This window comes from Oryctolagus cuniculus, chromosome 10 (genome assembly GCF_964237555.1).
Source record: "Oryctolagus cuniculus chromosome 10, mOryCun1.1, whole genome shotgun sequence".
In the NCBI taxonomy this organism is placed as follows: Eukaryota; Metazoa; Chordata; class Mammalia; order Lagomorpha; family Leporidae; genus Oryctolagus; species Oryctolagus cuniculus.
Window position 1 is genome coordinate 54,873,045 of NC_091441.1, and position 22,984 is coordinate 54,896,028.

Sequence of the window (22,984 nt, forward strand, 5' to 3'; positions counted from 1 at the left end):
TATTCTTGGAGTGGGAAGAACAATTGTAATTGTGTGTGTGTGTGTAAAATACTAGTGGAGCAAAATATGTGGAAGAAATTGGATGACTAGAGATTGAGAAAAAGGGGTAAAAGCTATGAAGCTTTTGAGTAGGAAGCTTTGATTTAGAAGTAGTGTTCTCTTTATACGGAAATAGTTACTTGCATCTCCATTGCTGAAATTAGACCCATTTATAATTATTCTTTCCATCTTCTCTCCCCTCCCCTCCTTTCCTACCCATTTTGTGTCAAAGTAACATTGTTTAAGAGAGATTTCGTTTCCCTAAAAGAGGCATCATAGAACAAGTCAAACCATTACTTCCTAATTATCAGCGTTTAAAATAAATTATTCTTTTAAAAACCATTCTAGGGGTGGGCATTTTCCACAGCATTCCATATCAGAATGGCCTAGTTTGAGTCTTAGCACCTCCACTTCCAATCCAGCTTTCTCCTGGTGCATACCTTGGGAGGCAGCAGCTGACGGCTCAAATACTTGGGTCCCTGACACTCACATGAAAGACCAGATTGAGTCCCAGGCTCCTGGATTTGGCCTGGCTTAGCCCTGTCTATTGCAGGGATTAGAGATATAAGCCAACAGTAGATTGAATATTTCTATGTCTTTCAAATAAAATGAAAATAAGTGAATAATTTGTTTTTTGACAGGCAGAGTGGACAGTGAGAGAGAGAGAGACAGAGAGAAAGGTCTTCCTTTTGCTGTTGGTTCACCCTCCAATGGCCGCGCTGATCCGATGGCAGGAGCCAGGTACTTCTGGTCTCCCATGGGGTGCAGGGCCCAAGTACTTGGGCCATCCTCCACTGCACTCCCTGGCCACAGCAGAGAGCTGGCCTGGAAGAGGGGCAACCGGGACAGAATCCGGTGCCCCGACCGGGACTAGAACCCGGTGTGCCGGCGCTGCAAGGCGGAGGATTAGCCTAGTGAGCCACGGTGCCGTGAATAAAAAAATTAAATCCCCCAGCATTCTAATCCAGAGAAAGACCAGCCATCAGGTAAGGGAACATAAAACCATGGCATATTCCCTTGTATCAGGAAGGGGCTGCTAATGAATTTTTCCTAAGAAGCTACAATGGTCTTATATTCAATCTTATAGATCTTACATTCCATCTCACAGAGACCTTAAATGTAATCCCAGTCCTGGTATCCAATAACAACCTCTCTTTTGAGGAGAAAATACCAATTATGAGGTGAGAAAACATCCCATATCTGACTTGAGAAGAAAAGAGAGAATAACCTTTGACAGCTGATGAGTTTTCCCTCAACACTCAGCTTTCTTGATTTTCCTAACTCAGCAGCCATTATTTTTGTTTCCTGTACTGATTTATACTCTTCTTCTCAACCTATGAATTTTTTTAAAGATGTATTTATTTACTTGAAAAGCAAAGTTACAGAGAGGCAGAGGCAGAGAGAGAGAGGAAGAGAGAGAAAATCTTCCATCCACTGGTTCACTCCCCAAATGGCTACAATGGCCAAGGCTGGGTTGATCTGAAGTCAGTAGCCAGGAACTTCTTCTAGGTCTCCCACATGGATGTAGGGTCTGTCTTCCACTCCTTTTCCAGGATTGGAAGTGGAGCAGCTGGAACTTGAACCGGCATGCGATGTGGGCACTGCAGGTGGTGGCTTTAATCACTACGCCACAGTGTTGGCCTCTCAACCTATGAATGTTGAAATGACTCTGAACTCATTTTTGGACTTCTCTTATAAATACACACTTTCCCTGTAAAAATTTATCTTAAGAGCTTTAAATAGCAGATCTATGATGGTGATTGTAAACATTTATCTTCAGCTTAGACCTTTCTCCTAAAGTTGAAGTTCATGTAGATAACTTTTTAAAAAATATCTTCTCTGGAATGTCTAATGGCTATTTCAGACCTAGCATGTTTGTGCACTCCTCACATATCCACAAACAGTCTTTCTCATCTTAATCAATAGCATCTCTTTGCTTCTATTTCAAGACAAAAGCCTCATCTTTGGATCTAAAGTGAGTCTCTTGTAGACAGCATAGTTTGAATTCTTACCATTTCTAGAGATTTATTTATTTATATGAAAGGCAGAATTACAGAGAGAGAGAGAGGGAGATACTGGGAGAGAGAGAGAAAGAGAGAAATCTTCCCTCCTCTGTTTTACTCTTCAAATGGCCACATCAGATGGGGCTGCTCCACTTCTAATCCAGCTCCTTGTTAATGTGCCTGGGAAAGCAACAGAGGATGGCTCAAGTCCTTGGGCCCCTGCACCCATGTAGAAGACCCAGAAGAAGCTCCTGGCTCCCAGTTTGTATCAGCCCAACTCAGGCTATTGTGGCCATTTGGGGAGTGAACCAGTAGAAGGAATCTCTCTCTCTCTCTCTCTCCCTCTTTATCTCCCTCCCTCCCTCCTCCTTTCTGTAACTCTGCCTTTCCAATAAAAAAAAAATTAAAATAGAGTGTTGGGCTTTGTTCAACAGCCATTGAGTTACTTCCATATCAGTTGGATGTTTTATGAGAATTCTTTGTAAGCTTTTCTTAGAGCAATTTTAGAATAACCTTATTCTGAGTTCAGTTTAGTTCTGCCATTGTTGCGTCACTTTTTTTTTTGGAACTTCTATTGAATGTTCATGTACATATAAAGAATTCTCCATTCTAATGATTATAACACAAATATCTTGGAAATCTTTTTGTTGTTTTTATTATTTTTTAACTTTTATTTAATGAATATAAATTTCCAAAGTACAGCTTATGGATTACAATGGCTTCCCCCCCATAACTTCCCTCCCACCCACAACCCTCCCCTTTCCCTCTCCCTCCCCCCTTCCATTCACATCAAGATTCATTTTCAATTCTCTTTATATACAGAAGATCAGTTTAGCATATATTAAGATTTCAACAGTTTACACCCACACAGAAACACAAAGTGAAAAATACTGTTTGAGTACTAGTTATAGCATTAAATCACAATGTACAGCACATTAAGGACAGAGATCCTACATGAGGAGTAAGTGCACAGTGACTCCTGTTGTTGACTTAACAAATTGACACTCTTGTTTATGGCATCAGTAATCACCCTAGGCTCTTGTCATAAGTCGCCAAGGCTATACACAGCAGACCCATAGAATGGCAGATGTCCTAAACAGCACTCTTTCCTCAGAATCAGCCCTTAAGGCACGCGGATCTGGCTGAAAAGCCCATGAGAGTATTACAGGCATGGAAAGCCAAAACACTATGGCAAAACAAACAAACAAACACAAAAAACACAAAAAACAAAACAAAAAAAAACACCAAAAAACAAAAAACAAACAAACAAACAAAAAAACCCTACACGAAAGATCTCCACGAGTGAGATCCCAGTGAAAAGAACAGGTCATCAAAGAAAGAGGTACCTTTCTCTGAAGGGAGGAGAGAACTTCCACTTTGACTACGACCTTGTCTAAATATGATCAGAGTTGGTGAACTCAAAAGGCTTCCATAGCCTTGGCGACTCATGACAAGAGCCTAGGGTGATTACTGATGTTGTTTTTATTACTTTTTAAAATTTATATAAAGGGAACAGATTTCATTTATTTCATATATGCAGTTTTAAGGGCATAATGATACTTCCTACACTACCCTTCCTTGCTCTCACCTTCCCTCCTCCTTTTCTTATTTTTCTTTTAATTTTTACAATGGCATACTTTCAGTTTACTTCATTATCACCAGATTGACCCTCCCCTAAATAAAGAACTCATCAAGTAGTAAGTAGAAAAACTACTGATCCCTAAGAGTATAGACAAGGGCCATAAACAATAATCAAGTCTCAAAGTATCAATTTTGCTTATATATATTACTTTTTTGTACTCTGTATATTAGTTACCAAAAATCAAGAGAAACATATTTGTCTTTTGGGACTGGCTTATTTCACTAAGCATAATGGTCTCCAGTTACATTTATTTTGTTGTGAAATACAGGATTTCATTCTTTTTTACATCTGAGTAGTATTACATCATGTATATATACCACAATTTCTTTATCCAGTCATCAGTTGATTCCATATCTTAGCTATTGGGAGTTGAGCTGCTATAACCATGGAGGCACAGATAACTTTTTCATTTGCTGATCTCATTTCTTTTGGGTAAATTCAAAGGAGTTGAATGTGTGGGTTATATTGTAGATCTATTTTCAGATTTCTGAAGAATCTCCATACTGTCTTCAATAATAGTTGTACTAGTCTACATTCTCACTGACAGTATATTAGGGGACCTTTTCCCCCACACTTGGAATCCTTCTGGACTCAGACTTTTTCAGTTTATTTTTCTCCTGTAGTTCATTACTTTGTTTCATGGACTTTAATCTAGTGTAACTTGATATTCAGAAACAGATTCAAGGGCACCTCATGTATATTTCTCTAGGTCTTTCTGTGTTTATCTTGTACACAGACTTATTTTGTACTTTGTCCCTTGCTTTTCCTGAATTCTATAATTCTATCTCAATTCAGAAATACTGCTATACTCTGCTTGCTATACTACTCTCCATATCGTGGTTAAAAAAAAAAAAAGATAGTCTTTAGACAGGCAGAAATCCAGGATGATTGTTTCTCTTTCCTTGCAGAATGTTCTTGAATTGTCTGGTGTTCAATAATTGAAAATGGCCATTGCACATGTTTTCTTTAGGTTGTGGTAGGGTTAGCTGATTATCTTATCATATCCTGAGCAAAAATCAACTAAGATTCTTGGAAACTGTTTTCTAAGATACATCAAATAATATTTTAAAGAGGAACAGGCATGCTGATTAATACTATGCACTCAAAAATCTGACAGTTTGGTCTTTGCCTAATACTTACCAGGCAACAGACCAGACAAATGAGAAAACTTTGAGCCTACTTTCCTCAGCTTTAACATAAGAGTAAGTATTATCTACCCCTAGAATTGTTCCAGGAATTTAATGGGCAGTAGACCCCATGGATTTAGCACAATGCCTGGTACACATAAAATGCTAAATAAACATTATTATTGTTTTAGGTTAAGTTTCTTTTTTAAAATGACTTACATTAGTTTCTATTGCTGCTGTGACACATTACCACACAGTTAGTGGCTTAAAGCAGCACAAATTTATCATATTATTGTTCTGGAGCCCAGACGTCCAAACAAAGATTCACTGGGTTAAAATAAAGGCATTGTTAGGATTTAATTCCTCCTGGAGGCTCTGAGGGAGAATATATTTCCTTGCCTTTTCCAGCATTACAGAGGTTGCCCACATACTTTGGCTTGTGTCCATCTTTCAGTTCAAAGCCAAGAATGGAAAATTGGGTCCTCACATCACATTACCCCAACATTGTTTTTGGTGTCTTGTCTTGTTCTTTGATTCTGACTCTTTTGCTCCCTTCTTCATTTTTTAAAAAAGATTTATTTATTTACCTGAAAGGCAGAGTTATAGAGTGAGAAGACACGCGTACACACACACACACACACACACACACACAGAGATCTTCCGTCTGCTGGTTCACTCCTCAAATGGCCACAATGGTCAGAACTAGACCGAAGACAGGAGCCAAGAGGTTTGTTTGGGTCTTCCACGTGGGTGCAAGAACCCAAGTACTTGGGCCACTTCTTTCCTTGGCATGTTAGCAGGAGCTAGATTGGAAGTAGAGCAGTAAGGACTTGAACCAGCACCCAGATGGGATGTTGGTGTCACAGGCACCAATGCCAGACAATGCCAGTCCCCTCACTTTTTCATTTATATGAATGCTAATCGAGGTCAGTGCTGTGGCATATCACAGTGGGTAAAGTTACCACCTGCAGTGCTGGCATCCCATACAGGTGTCAGTTCAAGTCCTGGCTGCTCCACTTCCAATCCAGCTTCCTGCAAATGTGCCTAGGAAAGCTGCAGAAGGTGGCACAAATCCTTGGGCCCCTAACACCCACGTGGGAGGCTGGAAGAAGCTCCAGGCTCCTGGCTTCAAATTCAGTCAGCTTCTTCCATTGTAGCCATTTGGGGAGTGAACCAGTGAAATGGAAGACCTCTCTCTGTCTCTGTCTCTGTCTCTGTGTGTCTGTCTGTCTCTCTTTGCCTCTTCCTCCTAAATAAATCTTTAAAAAAAAAAAAGAATGCTAATCATCACAATGGGCCCAACAAGATAATCCAAAATAATCTCCCCAAATCGGATTCTTCACTTAATCAGATTCACAGAATCCCTCTTACTGTGTAGGGGAAAATACAGGGTAGGATATGGACATCTTTGGGAAGCCATTGTTGTATCTACCATAGCATTGTAGAAAGCATTATTGAATATTTCCATTCTTCTTTTCCTCCCGTTAAGTCACTTGTTAAGTAACTACATGTAAAGATTATCTTTAACAGAAAGGTTACACATGGTCAATAAAGGAAAACAAGTTTAGAAAAAAAAAATCAGAGTAGTAAATGACAGAGTCTTGAACTTGGGTTCTAGTCCCAGAACTGTTTGTCAATAGCTGTTTATCTTTGAGAAAATAATTTACCTCTCTAAATTTCTGTTTTATTATAAGGGAAGATAACTTAGAAATCTGTTAGATCCCCCTTTTTCCATAATTTGATGAATCTTATGTATTCTGTGATTTGATTAAAGTAGAATATGAAGTGGATTCATTGTACAGTAGATTGAAACTCATGATCCAGAGTGTCCTGCAGGTTTTCAGGGAGCAGCAGGCCTTTGGTGAAGGAGACCTAGCCTCTGATTTTGCTATCAGAGAAGGACTACAAATCTAATTGTACCTGAGGTAATATAGCCCAAGCAGAACCAAACAGGCCACTACGGGAAGGCCCAGGGGTCAGAAAGCAGAGATGAGAAGAGAAACAAAGGGCTGGCACAGGTTCAGTGCACAAGAAGAATACCTCTAACAGTGTTCCAAGGGATTCCAACCAAGGTGCAGGTAAAAGCCCCATCATCAAACACTTGCAAAGCTCTTCTCTGAGGAATGGGATGGAAAAACAGACAGACAATGACTCAGAGCCTTAGCTGTGTGTGTGGGAGCCACTTGAAATAAACTGTCAAAGGGGAGAGGTAGATTGCAACAGTTTCCTCCAATGGTCCCGTAGGTATAGGGTGGAGATAGAGGTTACAGCCAAAAGTATTGTCAGTGATCAAGGAGGTGCCTTCAGGTAATAATCAGCATGTGGGCCTCTGTGCCCAAAAGGGGGGTGGGGGAAAATGACTCTTCTGGGGTTTTGTCAGCTGCCCAGGTGCCCCACTGAGAACTAGATTTTGTTATGGCAAAAGGGCCAGAAAAGCCTTTCCTCTTGATCTGACCTATCACCTGATAATTTTCACCATGTCTCTGGCTTGAAATTGATAGTGGGTCATAGGTTACATGTTGGAAGCAGCAGGGAGGATGTCAGCCACACTTCACAGTGAATGTAATGAAGAGGTCAAACTCATTTTTCCAGGGTTCTGTCAGATCATGAGGAAGCCCAGACAGCAATGCAAAGTAATGGATCATTAGAAATGGCCCCAATTGTTTGGCTGGAGTTAATATGACCAGTATTACTGAGAACACATATATCCCTGTGCAAGGAAAGGAAAACTTCCCTCCCTGTTGTTAAAGAAAGAAGGGGGTGGAATAGGCTTTGGCATAGCAGTTAAGATGCTCCATGAAATAGCTACATCCCGTATCAGAGCTTCTGGTTCAATTTCTGGCTCTGCTTCCCATCCATCTTTCTGTTAATGTGCACCCTGGAAAGGCAGTTGATGATGGCTCAGGTAATTGGGTCCCTGCTGACCATGTGAATTCCAGAAAATTTTCCTTATAATCTATTTGTTAGTTGTGCCATATATTATATCAAATTCCTGGAACGTGTAACTATAATAATTTTGGGTGGTTTTACCCCCTAGCACTGGCACATCAGATAGGTAGATTTATGAACTATATATTCACAAGGAATTTAGTAAGAAAATTGGTAAAAATCATGTTATCATGGATTGCTCTAACAAGTTGGTCAAACTGTATATTTGGTAGGTAAGAGCAATATTTATATTATCCTTTGCTATGAGAAACAGGAAACAATATTAGTAGTGTAATTTTTTGAATATTTATTTATTTATTTGAAAGGCAAAGTTAAAAAGCAGCAGGGGTTGGAGGGTGGGGAGAGAAAGAGAGAGTCTTTCATCTGCTGGTTCACTCCCCAGATGGCGGCAAAGGCCAGAGCTGAGCAGATCTAAAGCCAGGAGTCAGGAGCTTCTTCTGGGTCTCCTACACAGGTACAGGGGCCCAAAGACTTGGGCCATATTCTACTGCTTTCCCAGGCCACAGCAGAAAGCTGGACTCAAACCGGCACCCATATGGGATGCTGGCACTGCAGGCAGTTGCTTTACTCGCTAAGCCACAGCACCTGCATCTAGTGGTGTAAATTTACTCTAAGCTAGAAAGGGCCTTCTCATGCCTTATTCATTGGCAGAATGACAGACTTCTTTTTGTTGATCCTGCTTCAGGGTTGGTTGCTTCTAAATTCCATTCTCAGTGGGTGGGATGCATGGTTGCAATGTATGAATCTTATTGAGAATTAGAGCCTGTATTCTTTTCTGGAACCTGAAAAGCCCAGTGGGAGGCAGAGGAGTTACAGGAGAGGGTATTACAGAAAAATCTTTCTAGCAGCGGCAGTAGACTGATTTGCCAGTGGCAGTAGATCAGTTTGTAGCAAAAGTTGCAATAAAACTGGGTTCAGAGGGTAGAAATGGCAGCCACATTGCAAGCAATGAAGGTTGCCTGAAGATTGAGTTCCTGGGGGCAGTGTGAATGGCAGAGCATTCAGTCTTCTTTGATAGCATTCATGATCGCCTCACTGGATGAGTTTGGTAGTGTGATTTTGGTCTTTGTTCCTGTCAGTGTAGCTCCAAGTCTAGCTTTCCACCTTCTTATTGATTGTGTATGCTGCCTAATATCTTCTAACTGGGTTATTTTGCGCTTTGGTTCTGCCAGACTTTGATTTCTGCACCTTAGAACTCTGAATCTAATGGTTACTTCTGGGGACCTTGTTACAATATAGATTCCATGGCCTAGACATCTTCAATCAGAATATTTGACATTGGGATATAGAAATCTAGTTATTGAAAATATTATTAGGCCAGCGCCAGCACCCTGGGTTCTAGTCCTGGTTGGGGCACCAGATTCTGTCCCGGTTGCTCCTCTTCCAGTCCAGCTCTCTGCTGTGGCCCAGGAAGGCAGTGGAGGATGGCCCAAGTGCTTGGGCCCTGCACCCACATGGGAGACCAGGAAGAAGCGTCTGGCTCCTGGCTTTGGATCAGCGTAGCGCGCCAGCTGTAGTGGCCATTTGGGGAGTGAACCAATGGAAGGAAGACCTTTCTCTCAGTCTCTCTCTCTCACTGTCTAACTCTTCCTGTCAAAAAAAAAAAAAAAAAAAAAAAAAAAAAGAAAGAAAACATTGTGAATCAACCAAGAGTTTCCTTTCTTTAGCAAATGACAAGAAACCCCAAATTAAGAGAATGGATTGACTCAATAATTAAAAGTCTAGGGAGTAGATATTCAGGCTGTACTAAGTTCAGAGCTTAAGCAGTGCCTTCAGGATTTAGTTTCTCTATTTCCTGGTTCTATCTTCTGTAGTGTTTTCTTTGGTCTCAGATTTAATGTGGTAGCAAAATGGTAGCAGCAACTGCAGATATCCTCTCAGATTGTGTTGCAGTTGGCAGAACTATTATCTTTGTTCTGGAAACTATGGCTTTGATGGAGCTCCATATCTAAAACCATTACTCTGGCCAAGAGGATGCAAAGCTCTCATTAGTTGACCTGAGTCTCTTTGCCCCCTCTGCAGCCCAGACTCTCTTGAGAATACTTTTTCTTTGCAGATACAGTTTTTGTTAACTGTCTTTCCTGAGGACTATTAGGCATCCTCATGTTTGCACTTGTGTTGAATGCTCATTTCTACATTTAACCATGAACAGATTGAATACCTACTTACTAGAGCTAGTAATAGGCAAAGTGGATTTAAAATTGAACAAGATGTAGTCCTTATTTTAAAATAGCATAGATTCTAGTGAGACAGACATGAAATAACCCAGCTAGTGTTTAAATACATTTGATTATGGAACATCGCCAACATCTCCTAAAAGTTTGACATTATTCTAGTGTTGAGTATATAACAGTGAATAATATAAATAAAATAAAGTACTTGTTTTGATAGAGCTTACAGTCTAAGGAAATAATACAGAGACAATCAATAAACCAGTAAATAACATGGGAGAAAGTGATAAGTACAATGGAAAATAGTTAGATCAGATGTCTTTGAGAGAGTAGCAGAGATGTGGAGGAGGTAAAGGGCTGAACATATGGATTTTCACAGGGAAGAAATTATAGGAAGAGAAAGTATTGGGTATAAAGGGCCTGAAGTAGGACCATGCTTGGCCAGTGTAGCTTGAGCAGGATTTGGTAGTTGGAGATTTGTTTAGGAATGTTGTGAGGGACTAGATTATATGCAGTCTTGTAAATAATTGTCATGCCTCTAAGATGCACATAATTTGGGGATTCTGAGCAGAGAAAGGACAAGATACACCTTGTTTTCAAGGAATCCTGTTGTTTGAAGGGAGACAAAATGGAAGCTAAGAGGCTGTTGGAAGGGTACTGTAATAATCTAAGAGAGAATGGGTAGTTTTTAAGAAGTGATTGAATTCCAGATAGTTTCTGAAAGCATTTCTAATGAGATTTGCTGAAGGATTATGAGGTGTGAGAGAGAGAGGAGTACAGTGTGACTCCAAGCTTTTTGACTTGAGCAACTGCAAGAATGATGTTGCCATTTACTGATATAGTGCTGAAGGAGTTGAATAATCTGCCTATTAGATATCCTACTGCATATGTTAAGTAGGCAACTGGGTATGCTAGTCTAGAGTTCTGATTAGATGTTTGGAATAGGACTATGTATTTGGGCGCCATTCTGATAGATAGCATTTAAAATTATGAAATTTGATGAGATCACATAGAAAGTGAGTAAATGGAGCATACAAAGGAGTTCTCCAGGTTTTATTTATTATTTTAAAAAATATTTAGTTGAAAGAGTGACAGAGAGAGGGAGACATAGATTTTCTATCTGGTGATTCACTCACCAAATGGCCAGAACAACTGGGTCTGGGCCAGGTCAAAGTCGGGAACCGGGAACTCCATCCTGGTCTTGCACATGGGTGATTGAGACACAAGTACGTGACTCATCTTCTGCTGCTTCCTGAGGCACATTAGCAGAAAACTAGATCAGAGGCAGGGCAGCCAATACTCGAACTGGTTCTCATCTATGGGACAATGGTGTTGTAAGTGGCAGCTTAACATGCTGTGCCACAATATTGCCCCAACCTGCAGGTTATAGAGCTTAGGCTGATGAGGACAAACAGCAAAGGTGATGGAGTAGTAGCTGTCAGTAAGACTTGAGAATGAAGAAAGGTGATATCTAGAAGCAAAGAGATGAAAGAGCTTCAAGAAGGAAGGGATTATATCACATGCTGCACCTGCACAAGTTCAATAAAATGAGGACTAAGGATTGACCATTGTTTATGACTGTGTAAAAGATATCTGTGACATTGTTAAGAGTAATTTTGCTAGGAGAGTCAAGACTGATAAAGGATTAATAACCAGAAACTACAAAGAGATCAAGAAACTCCACAACAACAGAACAAACAACCCACTTAAGAGACGGGCCAAGAACCTAAATAGACGTTTTTCAAAAGAGGAAATCCAAATGGCCAACAGACACATGAAAAAATGTTCAGGATCACTAGCCATCAGGGAAACACAAATCAAAACCACAATGAGGTTTCATCTCACCCTGGTTAGAATGGCTTTCATACAGAAATCAACAAACAACAAATGCTGGTGAGGATGTGGGGAAAAAGACACATTGATTCACTGTTGGTGGGAATGCAAACTGGTGAAGCCACTAGGGAAGACAGTTTGAAGAACCTCAGAAATCTGAATATAGCCCTACCATATGACCCAGCCATCCTACTCCTTGGAATTTATCCAAAGGAAATTAAATTGGCAAACAAACAAGCTGTCTGCACATTAATGTTTATTGCAGCTCAATTCACAATAGCTAAGACATGGAATCAGCCTAAATGCCCATCAATGGAAGACTGGATAAAGAAATTATGAGATATGTACTCTATGAAATACTACACAGTGGTTAAAAAAAAAAAAAGAAATCTGGTCATTTGCAACAAAATGGAGGAATCTGGAAAACACCATGCTGAGTGAAATAAGCCAGTCCCAAAGGGACAGATATCATATGTTCTCCCTGATCTGTGACAACTAACTGAACACCTAAAAAGAAACCTGTAGAAGTGAAACTGACACTATGAGAAGCAATGACTTGATCATCCCTTGTCCTGACTGTCGAGGAACAGCTGACTATTTTATTCTTTTTAGTATTTTCTTGTTCTAATTAATACCATTCATTGAACTCTTTACTTTACACACAATTGTTCTTAGGTGTTTAAATACAACTGAAAATTGATCCCTGTTAAAAATAAGAATGAGACTAGGAGATGGAGGAGATGTACAGTTGGGCACATGTTCCCTCAGACTTACCCCTAAGGGTAAAGCTAAAAACTTGCCATGGGACTCCAAATCCCATTAAGTTGGCAGATACTAATGCCATCTTACTAGTTAAAGAGATCAGTTTCAGTTCATAACTGATCATAAAGATAGGATTGTCAAAGAGATCACATAAATAAGGCCAAGTGTCTGCTAATAATAATTGATAGAATTAAAAAGGAGAGAATGATCCAACATGGGAAGCAGGCCACACAGCAGACTCATAGAATGACAAATGCCCTAAACAGCACTCTGGCCTCAGAATCAGCCCTTAAGGCCTTTGGATCTGGCTAAAAAGCCCATGAAAACATTTCAGGCAAGAAAAGCTAAGACACTGTGGCAAAAAATGACCTACATGAAAGATCTTTATGAGTGAAATCCCAGTGGAAAGAAGGGGCCATCAAAAAAGTAGGTACCTTTCTCTGAAGGGAGGAGAGAACTTCCACTTTGCTTATGGCCCTGTCAAAATAATGTCGGAGTTTGTGAATTCAAGAGGCTTCCATAGCTTTGACAGCTCATGACAAGGGCCTCGAGTGATCACTGGCGTCATAAATAAGAGTGTCAGTTGTTAAATCAACAACAGGAGTCACTGTGCACCTGCTCCCCATGTAGGACCTCTGTCCTTAATGTGTTGTACTATGAGAATTACCAGTAAAACTAGTCTTCAACAGTACTTTATACTTTGTGTGTCTGTGTGGATGCAAACTGTTGAAATCTTTATTTAATATAGAGTTGATCTTCTGTCTGTAAAGATAACTTTTGGAATATTTTAAGTGGGAGTTTGTGGTTGATGAAATTTTCATTTTCCAAAGAGAAGCTTAGAAGTGGCATTGAAGATTGAAATTGGGATAGAGTGACACCATCAAAACAGAGGATTGTTCTAGGAATCCAGGAGAAAAGTGATAAAGTACTGAGTTTAGGCAAATGATCAAAGAAGGCTCAGTTAGGCAAGATGTACAGAAGGTAGGTTCTACAAGGTTTGATTCTGATTGGAAGTTATGTTGGAATGAACAAGGAAGAAATACAACAGCACTTTCACTTCTTTCTTCAGGTATTACATGAATGTTGACATCATTAGATCTTATAGGAGGAGATTCTAAATTGAGAAATCTTTTAGACATTATGAATTTGCAATTTCAAAAAAGTTTTAGGCTGGAGATTTGGGAATCATAAGATAAAAATGTTGACTAAATCATGGATTTGGATTAAGTCACTTGGAGAAAGAGCAAAAGTTCTTAATTTGAGGTGCAGCTGGAGGAAAACATCCAACTGGACAGTCTGGTTCCACTTTAATTCTATGACTATATGCCTTAAGTGAAACTTCCATGGAAGAATGACAGGTTTATAGCTCCCACTTTTCCTCTTTTCAAACTTATTACAATGCTTTTCTTACATAAAGTGATGAGTTTTGCATTTAATTAACTGAGAAAATAGAAGTAATCACAAGATGACTATCTGAGTTTCTCATCATCAAATCAACTAGCTACCTGGCATTGGTACCTACATGCTCTACTTTTTATTCCTGTGGCAATAGGTACACTCTGTTAGCCATTGCCTCATTCCAGTTGTGTTCTGGATCTTGTCTCCCCTTCTACTCAAGGACTTGGCTACTGCAACCATCCCCTTTCTCTTCTGCATCGGTTTTCTCTTCTTTATTCATCATATCCATCCCCATCCTGTCATGTTACATCTCATCTGAAAAAGGTCTCTCTGAAAAAGACCAAATGGTGAAAAAGGTCTCTCTTGACCCCAGAATCCCAATCTGACTCCCTCTTTCTCAAGTTTCTGGCTCTGTTTTGTAAACATTTCCTTGGGAATAATTTTCTGTGTTTATCCTTTTCACTCTCTCGTCTCCTCTTATTTCTGGAACATACTCCAACCAGGTTCTTCCACCCTGATTCCACTGAAACCAGTCTTTAGTTAGCAAAGATCTCTTTCTTGCTAAATTCAATGAATAATACTAATCTCCATCTTACTCAGCAGCATCTGACACAGTTGATAACTCCATCTTCTTGAAACTCTTTTTTGGTTATTGTTATTGTTGGCTTTCAGAACCTCATGGTTTTCTGGTTTTCTTCATGCCTCATTAGCTGCCTCATTCTTATTCTCCTTCCCTGGGTTTTTATATTCTACTGAAATTGAAAGGATGAAATACTCCAGAACTGAGTCCTCAGGTTTTTCTTCTCTGTTTCCTCTCCTCCCTAGGTGATGTAATGCAGAGTCATGGCTTTAAATAACATCTGGTCAAATATCACATCTCAGACAGGTCTGTCTTCCCTATCAGTCTCCTAGCTGGCTGTGTTTTTTCATGGCAATTATCACTACTTGAAATCATGGACATATATCTTTATATTTTATATTTAAACATCATTTATTTAGTCATTTTATTTGAGGGTCAAATAGACAGAGACAGACTGATCTTTCTCCTATTGGTTTACTCTCCAAATGCCCACAACAACCAGAGCTGGTCCAGGTCAAAGCCAGAAGCCTGGAATTCAATCTGGGTCTTTCATGTGGGTGTCAGGGATTCTAGTATTTGAGCCATCATCTAGGGGGCAAATTAGTTGAAAAGCTGGATTAGAACCAAATGCAGCCCCATATATTTCTTTTTTAGAAAAAAAAAAGATTTATTTATTTATTTGGAAGTCAGAGTTACACAGAGAGAAGGAGAGGCAGAGAGAGAGAGAGAGAGAGAGAGAGGGAAAGAGAGGTCTTCTATCCAATGATTCACTCCCCAAATGGCCATAACGGCTGGAGCTGGGCCAATCTGAATCCAGGAGCCAGGAGCTTCTTTCAGGTCTCCCATGTGGGTGCAGGGGCTCAAGGACTTGGGCTATCTTCTACTGCTTTTCCAGGCCACAGCAGAGAGCTGGATCAGAAGTGGAGCAGCCAGGATTCGAACCAGCACCCAAACGGGATGCCAGCACTGCAGGCAGCGGCTATACCCACTATGCCACAGTGCCGGCCCCACCATATATTTCTTTAAACTTAATTATTGTCTGTCTTCCTCATGATAATAGGGATTTTGTCTGTTTTGTTATTTTGTGTATCTCTAGCAACTAAAACAATGCCTAGCATATGATGGGGTCTTTTAAAAATATTTAATAAATGGGTGCTCTTAAGAGGCTCAATAGCTTTTTTTCTTATTATTCATTCCCAAAAGGAAAGATGCATTTGTTTTAGAGTGAAAACACACAGATATAAGAGCCAAGAAAGACCACCTGGGAATACAGCATTTAAGAGGCAAACAAGAAAAGGGATCCTGAAAAGGAGACTGAGAACCAATAGAAAGAAAAAGGAGAAACCATGAGGTGACATAAGTAAAATATCAAACTAATGAATTAAGGTAAAGGCAGAAGAGCCGCGGTGCCGGCACACCGTGTTCTAGTCCTGGTCGGGGTGCTGGATTCTGTCCCGGTTGCCCCTCTTCCAGGCCAGCTCTCTGCTGTGGCCAGGGAGTGCAGTGGAGGATGGCCCAAGTGCTTGGGCCCTGCACCCCATGGGAGACCAGGAGAAGTACCTGGCTCCTGGCTTCGGATCCAGTGGCCGCAGCGGCCATTGGAGGGTGAGCCAACGGCAAAAGGAAGACCTTTCTCTCTCTCTCTCTCTCTCTCTCTCTCTCTTACTGTCCACTCTGCCTGTCAAAAAAAAAAAAAAAAAAGAGAGAGAGAGAGTATTTAGGTTGGATAGGAAAGGACAAGTGTATTTTCATGTGGTAAGTGAACAACTTTTTGTTATTCAGGAACTGTGGCAAAAAGAACAAAGTAAAGTAAAACCCCAATCTAGCTGATGGGGCTTTGCTTGGAAGGAGAGATTCTGGTGCTTGGAAGGCAAAGTACGAGATGCTGCTTGGAAGTACAGGATGGTTTTGAGGTGTGTGCTAGGATCAGGGCAGTTCTGGTGAGGGTTGAGAAAGAAAAGAGGTGAGCTAGAAATAAAGTGTTTTTTTTTTTTTTTTTTAGAAAATACATAAATAATCATGAACAGAATGTTAGTATAAATATGTACTAAAGGTCAAATATGGTGAAGTGTCAGATAAAAGTGAGGGATATGTTAGTGGGACCTGGAGGAAAGGCAATCCTTGTTAAAATTTGGCAAATGATTTGGCTGCATTTTGATTTTATGATCTAGTTTTTGTGGAGTGTTGAAGTTACAAACAATGAGGAGATTACTAAGCAAAGTATTGAAGAAGTGGTTTGATTCCTCCTGAGTTCTTATAAACTGTGAGATGAGAGAGAGGAATTAAAGAAAGAATTGTTAAGTAAGGCTAGGACCAGAACTTGAAGACTTGGAAAATTCTCAGCCTATCCGTATTCCAAAAAATGGGAAATAAATGTGTTTTGTTTAAGCTCCCTGGTTTATGGTTTTGCTCTGTCAGCTTGATCAGGCCAAGATAGATTTTGGTAACCAGCAGCACCTGGAGAGGGACAACTCACAGCATGGTATCCTGGATATATCCACACTGCCACCCCTCTGCTTAGTTCAGAGTTTTGCTCCAAATAAAAATGGTCTTGAAACTGGTTCTTCAAAAGATCGAGTCTCTTACTTGGCCATTGCTAGGGGACCAATTGTCAAGGTAGTTGATTTCAGAGGGGAGGAAGGTCTTCTGGGATAAGGGGTAGGGCCCAAGTGAAAGGCCATTTGGCCTAGAAATGGCTACTATCTCCGTCTGACTCAGGGAGGAGAATGTAGTATATCTTTCATCCTGCCTTGAAGGGAGGTTTTTAAGCACAGAAATGTGGAAATGGGCAAGTAATTCAAGAGCCTCAGGGTAAGGTAGAGGTGCCAAGACTACCCAGAGGTGGGAGTTTATAGGAGGCGGAAAGACATCCTGAGGACAAGTTTATACAAGAACTGCGCAGGGAAGGACATAAAAGGAGGTGAGGCAAGAAGCCTCAAGATTAACTTGGCATCTTCCAAATCTTTTTGAGAAAATCCCCTACTGAGGCTGTCAAAAAGCCTTCCTGTGCTTTCCTAAGATGCTTGCACTTGCCCCAAGCCTGCTTCCTTGCTGGATGTGCAACCTGAACCAGTCTTTAGATGCTTGGCCTTGGCAGTGTCTGAAGTAAATCATTTCTTGCTCAGCACTTCCTCCTTGGTGGGAGGGGACAGGACTCTTCTGAGCAAGTGCTGGTGTAGTTAATGCAGAGCTGTGGCCCTTCCTGGTAATTTTTGGGGGAACAAAGCAAAATGAACTTCTTTCTTCAGGCATTCTCCTCCCCTGCAACTTGCACTCTCGTTGGAGACCCTGTTGATTCACTAACCACACTAAATGTACAATTCTGTACTTCACTTGTCTATTGAGATACATAAGGCTTCAAAAGAAAGTACTATATTTCAGATAAAGGTGTGTGGATTAGTAAATTTACTGGACTTTTGTCCTTTAATTATTTTTTAGAATTCTCACTAGAGCAGCCATTTAACACTTCTTTAGTTTAAAAAGCATTAATAGGCTTATGCTTCCAAAACCTGCAAAAGGAAGTGTGTTTACTAAATGATGAATGTTATTTAGCCTTTATAAGGAGTTTGCAAAATCCTTAACAAGGAGTACTATGTCCCACTGACTAGGCTCCACAGATGAAGCTAGAAACTTTAACACTATCCCTGTAATCTAGTTTTTGTCAATGCACCAAAATTTTGTGAAATATATCTTGTTATTACTATTTGGTGGTGTTTACTATAAATGTACCTGCCGTACATACCTCAGCTTGTTGAAGAGCAACTAGTTTTCTAATGCTTTCCATGACAAAAGTTATCTAGATAGCCTTGAAATGTGGAGGGCATCTAAACCTAGTATATGAAATCATTCCTATGACCGGTGTTGTGGCTTAGCAGGTAAAGCCACCTCCTGCAGTGCCGGCATCCCATATGAGCACTGGTTCGAGTCCTGGCTGCTCCACTTCCAATCCAGTGCTCTGCTATGGCCTGGGAAAGCAGTAGAAGAAGGCCCAAGTCCTTGGGCCCCTGTGCCTGCACCCACATGGGAGACCTGAAAGAAGTTCGTGACTCCTGGCTTCAGATCAGTGCAGCTCTGGCTGTGTGGCCATCTGGGTAGTGAACCAGCAGATGGAAGACCTCTCTCTTTCTCTCTCTTTGCCCCTCTGTAATTCTGCCTTTCAAATAAATAAATAAATCTTAAAAAAAAAAAAAAAAGAAATCATGCCTAGAAAAGCAAATTAAAGCTAGTAATTTTTGGACAATCTTGTAATATCAAAAGAATGAGATACTTGGAGAATTTCTTCTTACCACCTTATAGACAGTTCTACTTGAAGTAAAATGACATTGTTAGCTGGCTTGCATATGGGATAATAGAGACGATGTAATTTCCAGAGAGCTGATAAATTGTGCTGCTTGTGCAAGAAATCTACTGCTTATAAGCATGATTTTTTTTGCAGCACATATCAACAAATAAAGATGATTCTTCTTAAGTAGTCTGGTTACCTTGATTCACAGTTTTCAAAGTATTTTGGACCAGTCATATCAACTTTCTTAAGAACTTGTTAGAAATGCAGATTCTTGGGGGCCTATGTTGTGGTGTGGTGGGCTAAGACTTTGTCTGCTGTGCTGGCATCCCATTTGCTCTCTGGTTCTAGTGCTGGCTGCTTCTCTTCTGATCCTGCTATGGCCTGGGAAAGCAGTAGAAAATGGTCCAAATGCTTGGGCCCCTGCACCCATATGGGAGATTCGGAAGAAGCTCCTGGTTCCTGACTTTGGACTGACCCAGCTCCAGACATTGCAAACATTTAGGGAGTGAACCAATGGGTGAAAGACTTTTTTCTCTATCTCTAACTCTACCTCTCAAATAAATAAATCTTAAAAAAAAAAAAAAAAAGAAAGAAATGTTCAGATGCCTACTGAACAGAAACTCTAGTTCTGGGGCTCAAAAAATCTTTCTAACTAGTCTTCCAGGTGATTCTGATGCTTGTCAAGGTTTGGAAACCACTGTCTTGAACTCAAATCAGTATAGAAGCTAAAAGTGCTTTTATCAGTCCTAAAAACTAAAGCCTTTATGTTGGGAGATCCTGTCACATTAAATGTACCTGGTCAGATTTTATTTTTTTTAAACATTTATTTTATTTATTTGAAAGACAGAGTTACAGAGAGAGATAGAGACAGAGAGAGATATTTTCCATCCGCTGGTTCACCCCCTAGATGGCTGCAATGACTAGAGCTCCGCCCATCAGAAGCCAGGAGCCAGGAGCCAGGAGTTTCTTCCGGATCTCCACGTGGGTGCAGGGGCCCAAGCACTTGGGCCGTCTTCCACTGCTTTCCCAGGCCACAGCAGAGAGCTGGATCAGAAGAGGAGTAGCCAGGACTAGAACTGGTGCTCATATGGGATGCCGGCACTTCAGGCCAGGGCATTAACCTGCTGCACCACAGTGACGGCCCTGGTCAGATTTTCTATAGAGAAAATGTTTTGTCTGGATAAGATGGGCAACTGCTGATACTTTTTTCTTTTTAAAAATTTTTTTTAATATTTTTAAATTTTTTAAGAGTTCTCTTTTGTAAATCTTTGTTTTAAGACTTTTTACTTGAAAGACACAGTGACTGAGAGAAGGAAATACACAGATATCTTCCATCCACTGGTTCACTTCCCAAATGGCCACAATCTCTGGAGCTGGACCAAGTTGAAGTTAAGAGCCAGGAACTCTAACCAGGTCTCACACAGGGTTCAAGGACCCAGCTTGGGCCATCTTAGGCACTAGCAGGCGGCTGTACTGGAAGCAGAGCATCAACTAGAACTGGTGCTCATATGGAATGCTGGCATCGCAGGCAGTGGCTTAACCTGCTGCACCACAACGCTGGCTGATACTTTCTTTTTCTTTCTTTCTTTCTTTCTTTCTTTCTTTCTTTCTTTCTTTCTTTCTTTCTTTCTTTCTTTCTTTCTTTCTTCTCTCTCTCTCTCTCTCTCTCTTTTTCTTTCTTTCTCTCTCTCTCTTTCTTTCTTTCTCTCTCTCTCTTTCTTTCTTTCTCCTCTCTCCTTCCTTCCTTTCTTTCTTTCTTTCTTTCTTTCTTTCTTTCTTTCTTTCTTTCTTTCTTTCTTTCTTTCTTTCTTTCTTTCTTTCTCTCTTTCTCTCTTTCTCTCTTTCTCTCTTTCTCTCTTTCTCTCTTTCTTTCTTTCTCTTTCTCTCTCTCTTTCTCTCTTTCTTTCCAGGCAGAGTTAGACAGTGAGAGAGACAGACAGAGAGAAAGGTCTTCCTTCTGTTGGCTCACCCCCCAAATGGCCGCTACAGCCAGTGTGCTGCGGCTGACACGATGCACCAATGCGAAGCCAGGAGCCAGGTGCTTCTCCTGGTCTCCCATGGGGTGCAGGGCCCAAGCACTTGGGCCATCCTCCACTGCCTTCCCAGGCCACAGCAGAGAGCTGGACTGGAAGAGGAGCAACCAGGACAGAATCTGGTGCCCTAATCGGGACTAGAACTCAGGGTGCTGGGACCGCAGGAGGAGGTTTGCCTAGCGAGCCGCGGCACCAGCCAATACTTTTTTTCATTGATTAATTCAACAAATGTTTTCTGAGTGCTTGCATACTGCACACCAATCAAAAGCAGGCAAAGACAGAAAAGACCTCTGTTTCATAAGCTACCATTCTGAGCTAAATATATAATGTGATAATTTAGTCGAAGAACTCAAACTGCCTGGCAGAAGACTATAAGAAGAAAGTTTCCATAATAATAATTTGTTGTTGTGGGTGAAAATTGCTCAGTCCTTAGAGCAAATAAATTCTTTCTAGGCTTGCCCTGATCATAGACTAATGCTATGTCACACTGAAATAGCACAACCACGCAAAATGTTAACAAGCCAGTCAATCAGTTGCCAAAGGACTGGATTTTATCCCATACCATTGACAAAACTGACCAGTAGTGTTGGAATTATGTCAATTTAGCATGAAACTGATGTGCAAGATTATGTCTGCAGAAAACCACTGGTGGATGAAAAGGAACTTTTGGAATATGAATGAACCAGCTTGGCTGTTGCCTGATTTTGCTGCTACCTGATATCCAGGTAGCATTTTTTTTTTCAGTGCTTTAGTTTATTTTATAATATACAGAAGCTACCTGTATAAAAGGTAACTGTGTTAACAATAAGAGATGATATAAAGCAAATTTAAGGTTAATAATACATAACTTCATGAAATTTTCTTGGGTGCTAGGAAATAAAGATTAGCTCTAGTTTTCATCAAATTTAGTGATCTCTTTTGAGGCAAAATAGGAAACAAAATATATATTAGATTCTTTATGAATTTCTTGAATTTATTAATATATAGGGTAGCAGCATACCAACCTTAAAAAGAAGACATGTTATTTTTTTTTTTTTTTTTTTTGTCAGGCAGAGTGGACAGTGAGAGAGAGAGATAGAGAGAAAGGTCTTCCTTTTGCCGTTGGTTCACCCTCCAATGGCCGCCGCGGCCGGCGCGCTGCGGCCGGCGCACCGCGCTGATCCGATGGCAGGAGCCAGGATCCAGGTGCTTTTTCCTGGTCTCCCATGGGGTGCAGGGCCCAAGCACATGGGCCATCCTCCACTGCACTCCCTGGCCACAGCAGAGGGCTGGCCTGGAAGAGGGGCAACCGGGACAGAATCCGGCGCCCCGACCGGGACTAGAACCCGGTGTGCCGGCGCCGCTAGGCGGAGGATTAGCCTAGTGAGCCGCGGCGCCGGCAAGAAGACATGTTATTAAAATGAGTTTTAATAAAGAATCTGAATTTATTTATTCGTGTAAAGGAACTAAATTTTTGCATTTCTGTCACCATGAACATCTTTACAAGTAATTATTAAACACTGGTTGGCATATGAAGTGTCTATGAGCAGTTTGTATGTTAACCAGTTACTGTTCTTGCTTCCAAAGATGCATCCTTTCTTAGATATAATAAAAAATGAATGATAAAATAAAACAAAAATTGTTTAAAAAATAAAAATGAGGGGCTGGCATTGCAGCATTGTGGGTAAAGCCACCCCTAGCAATGCTGGAATCCTATATAGGCATCAGTTCTTGTCCTGGCTGTTCCATTTCTGATCCAACTCCCTGCTAATGGCCTGGGAAAAAGCAGCAGAAGATGGCCTGAGTGCTTAGGCCCCTGCTCCACATAATAAGCTTCTGGCTCCTGGTTTTGGCCTGGCCCAGTCTCGGCTGTTGCAACCATCTTGGGAGTGAACCAGTGGATGGAAGATGTCTCTCTCTCTATCTTTTTTAAAAAAGATAAATATTCATTTTTTATAAAATAATTCTTAAAATGTTTATTTATATTTATTTGAAAAGCCAAGCAACTGAGGGTGGGGGAGGAGAGAGAAAGAGATTTTTCCATTTGCTATTTCATGCCTTGAAAGCCTAGAGCAACCAGGATTGGGCCAGGCTGAAGCTAGGAGCCTAGAATTCCATCTTCATCTCCCAGGTGTATGACAAGGACCCAAGTACTTAAGCCATCATCTACTGTTTTTTAGGAT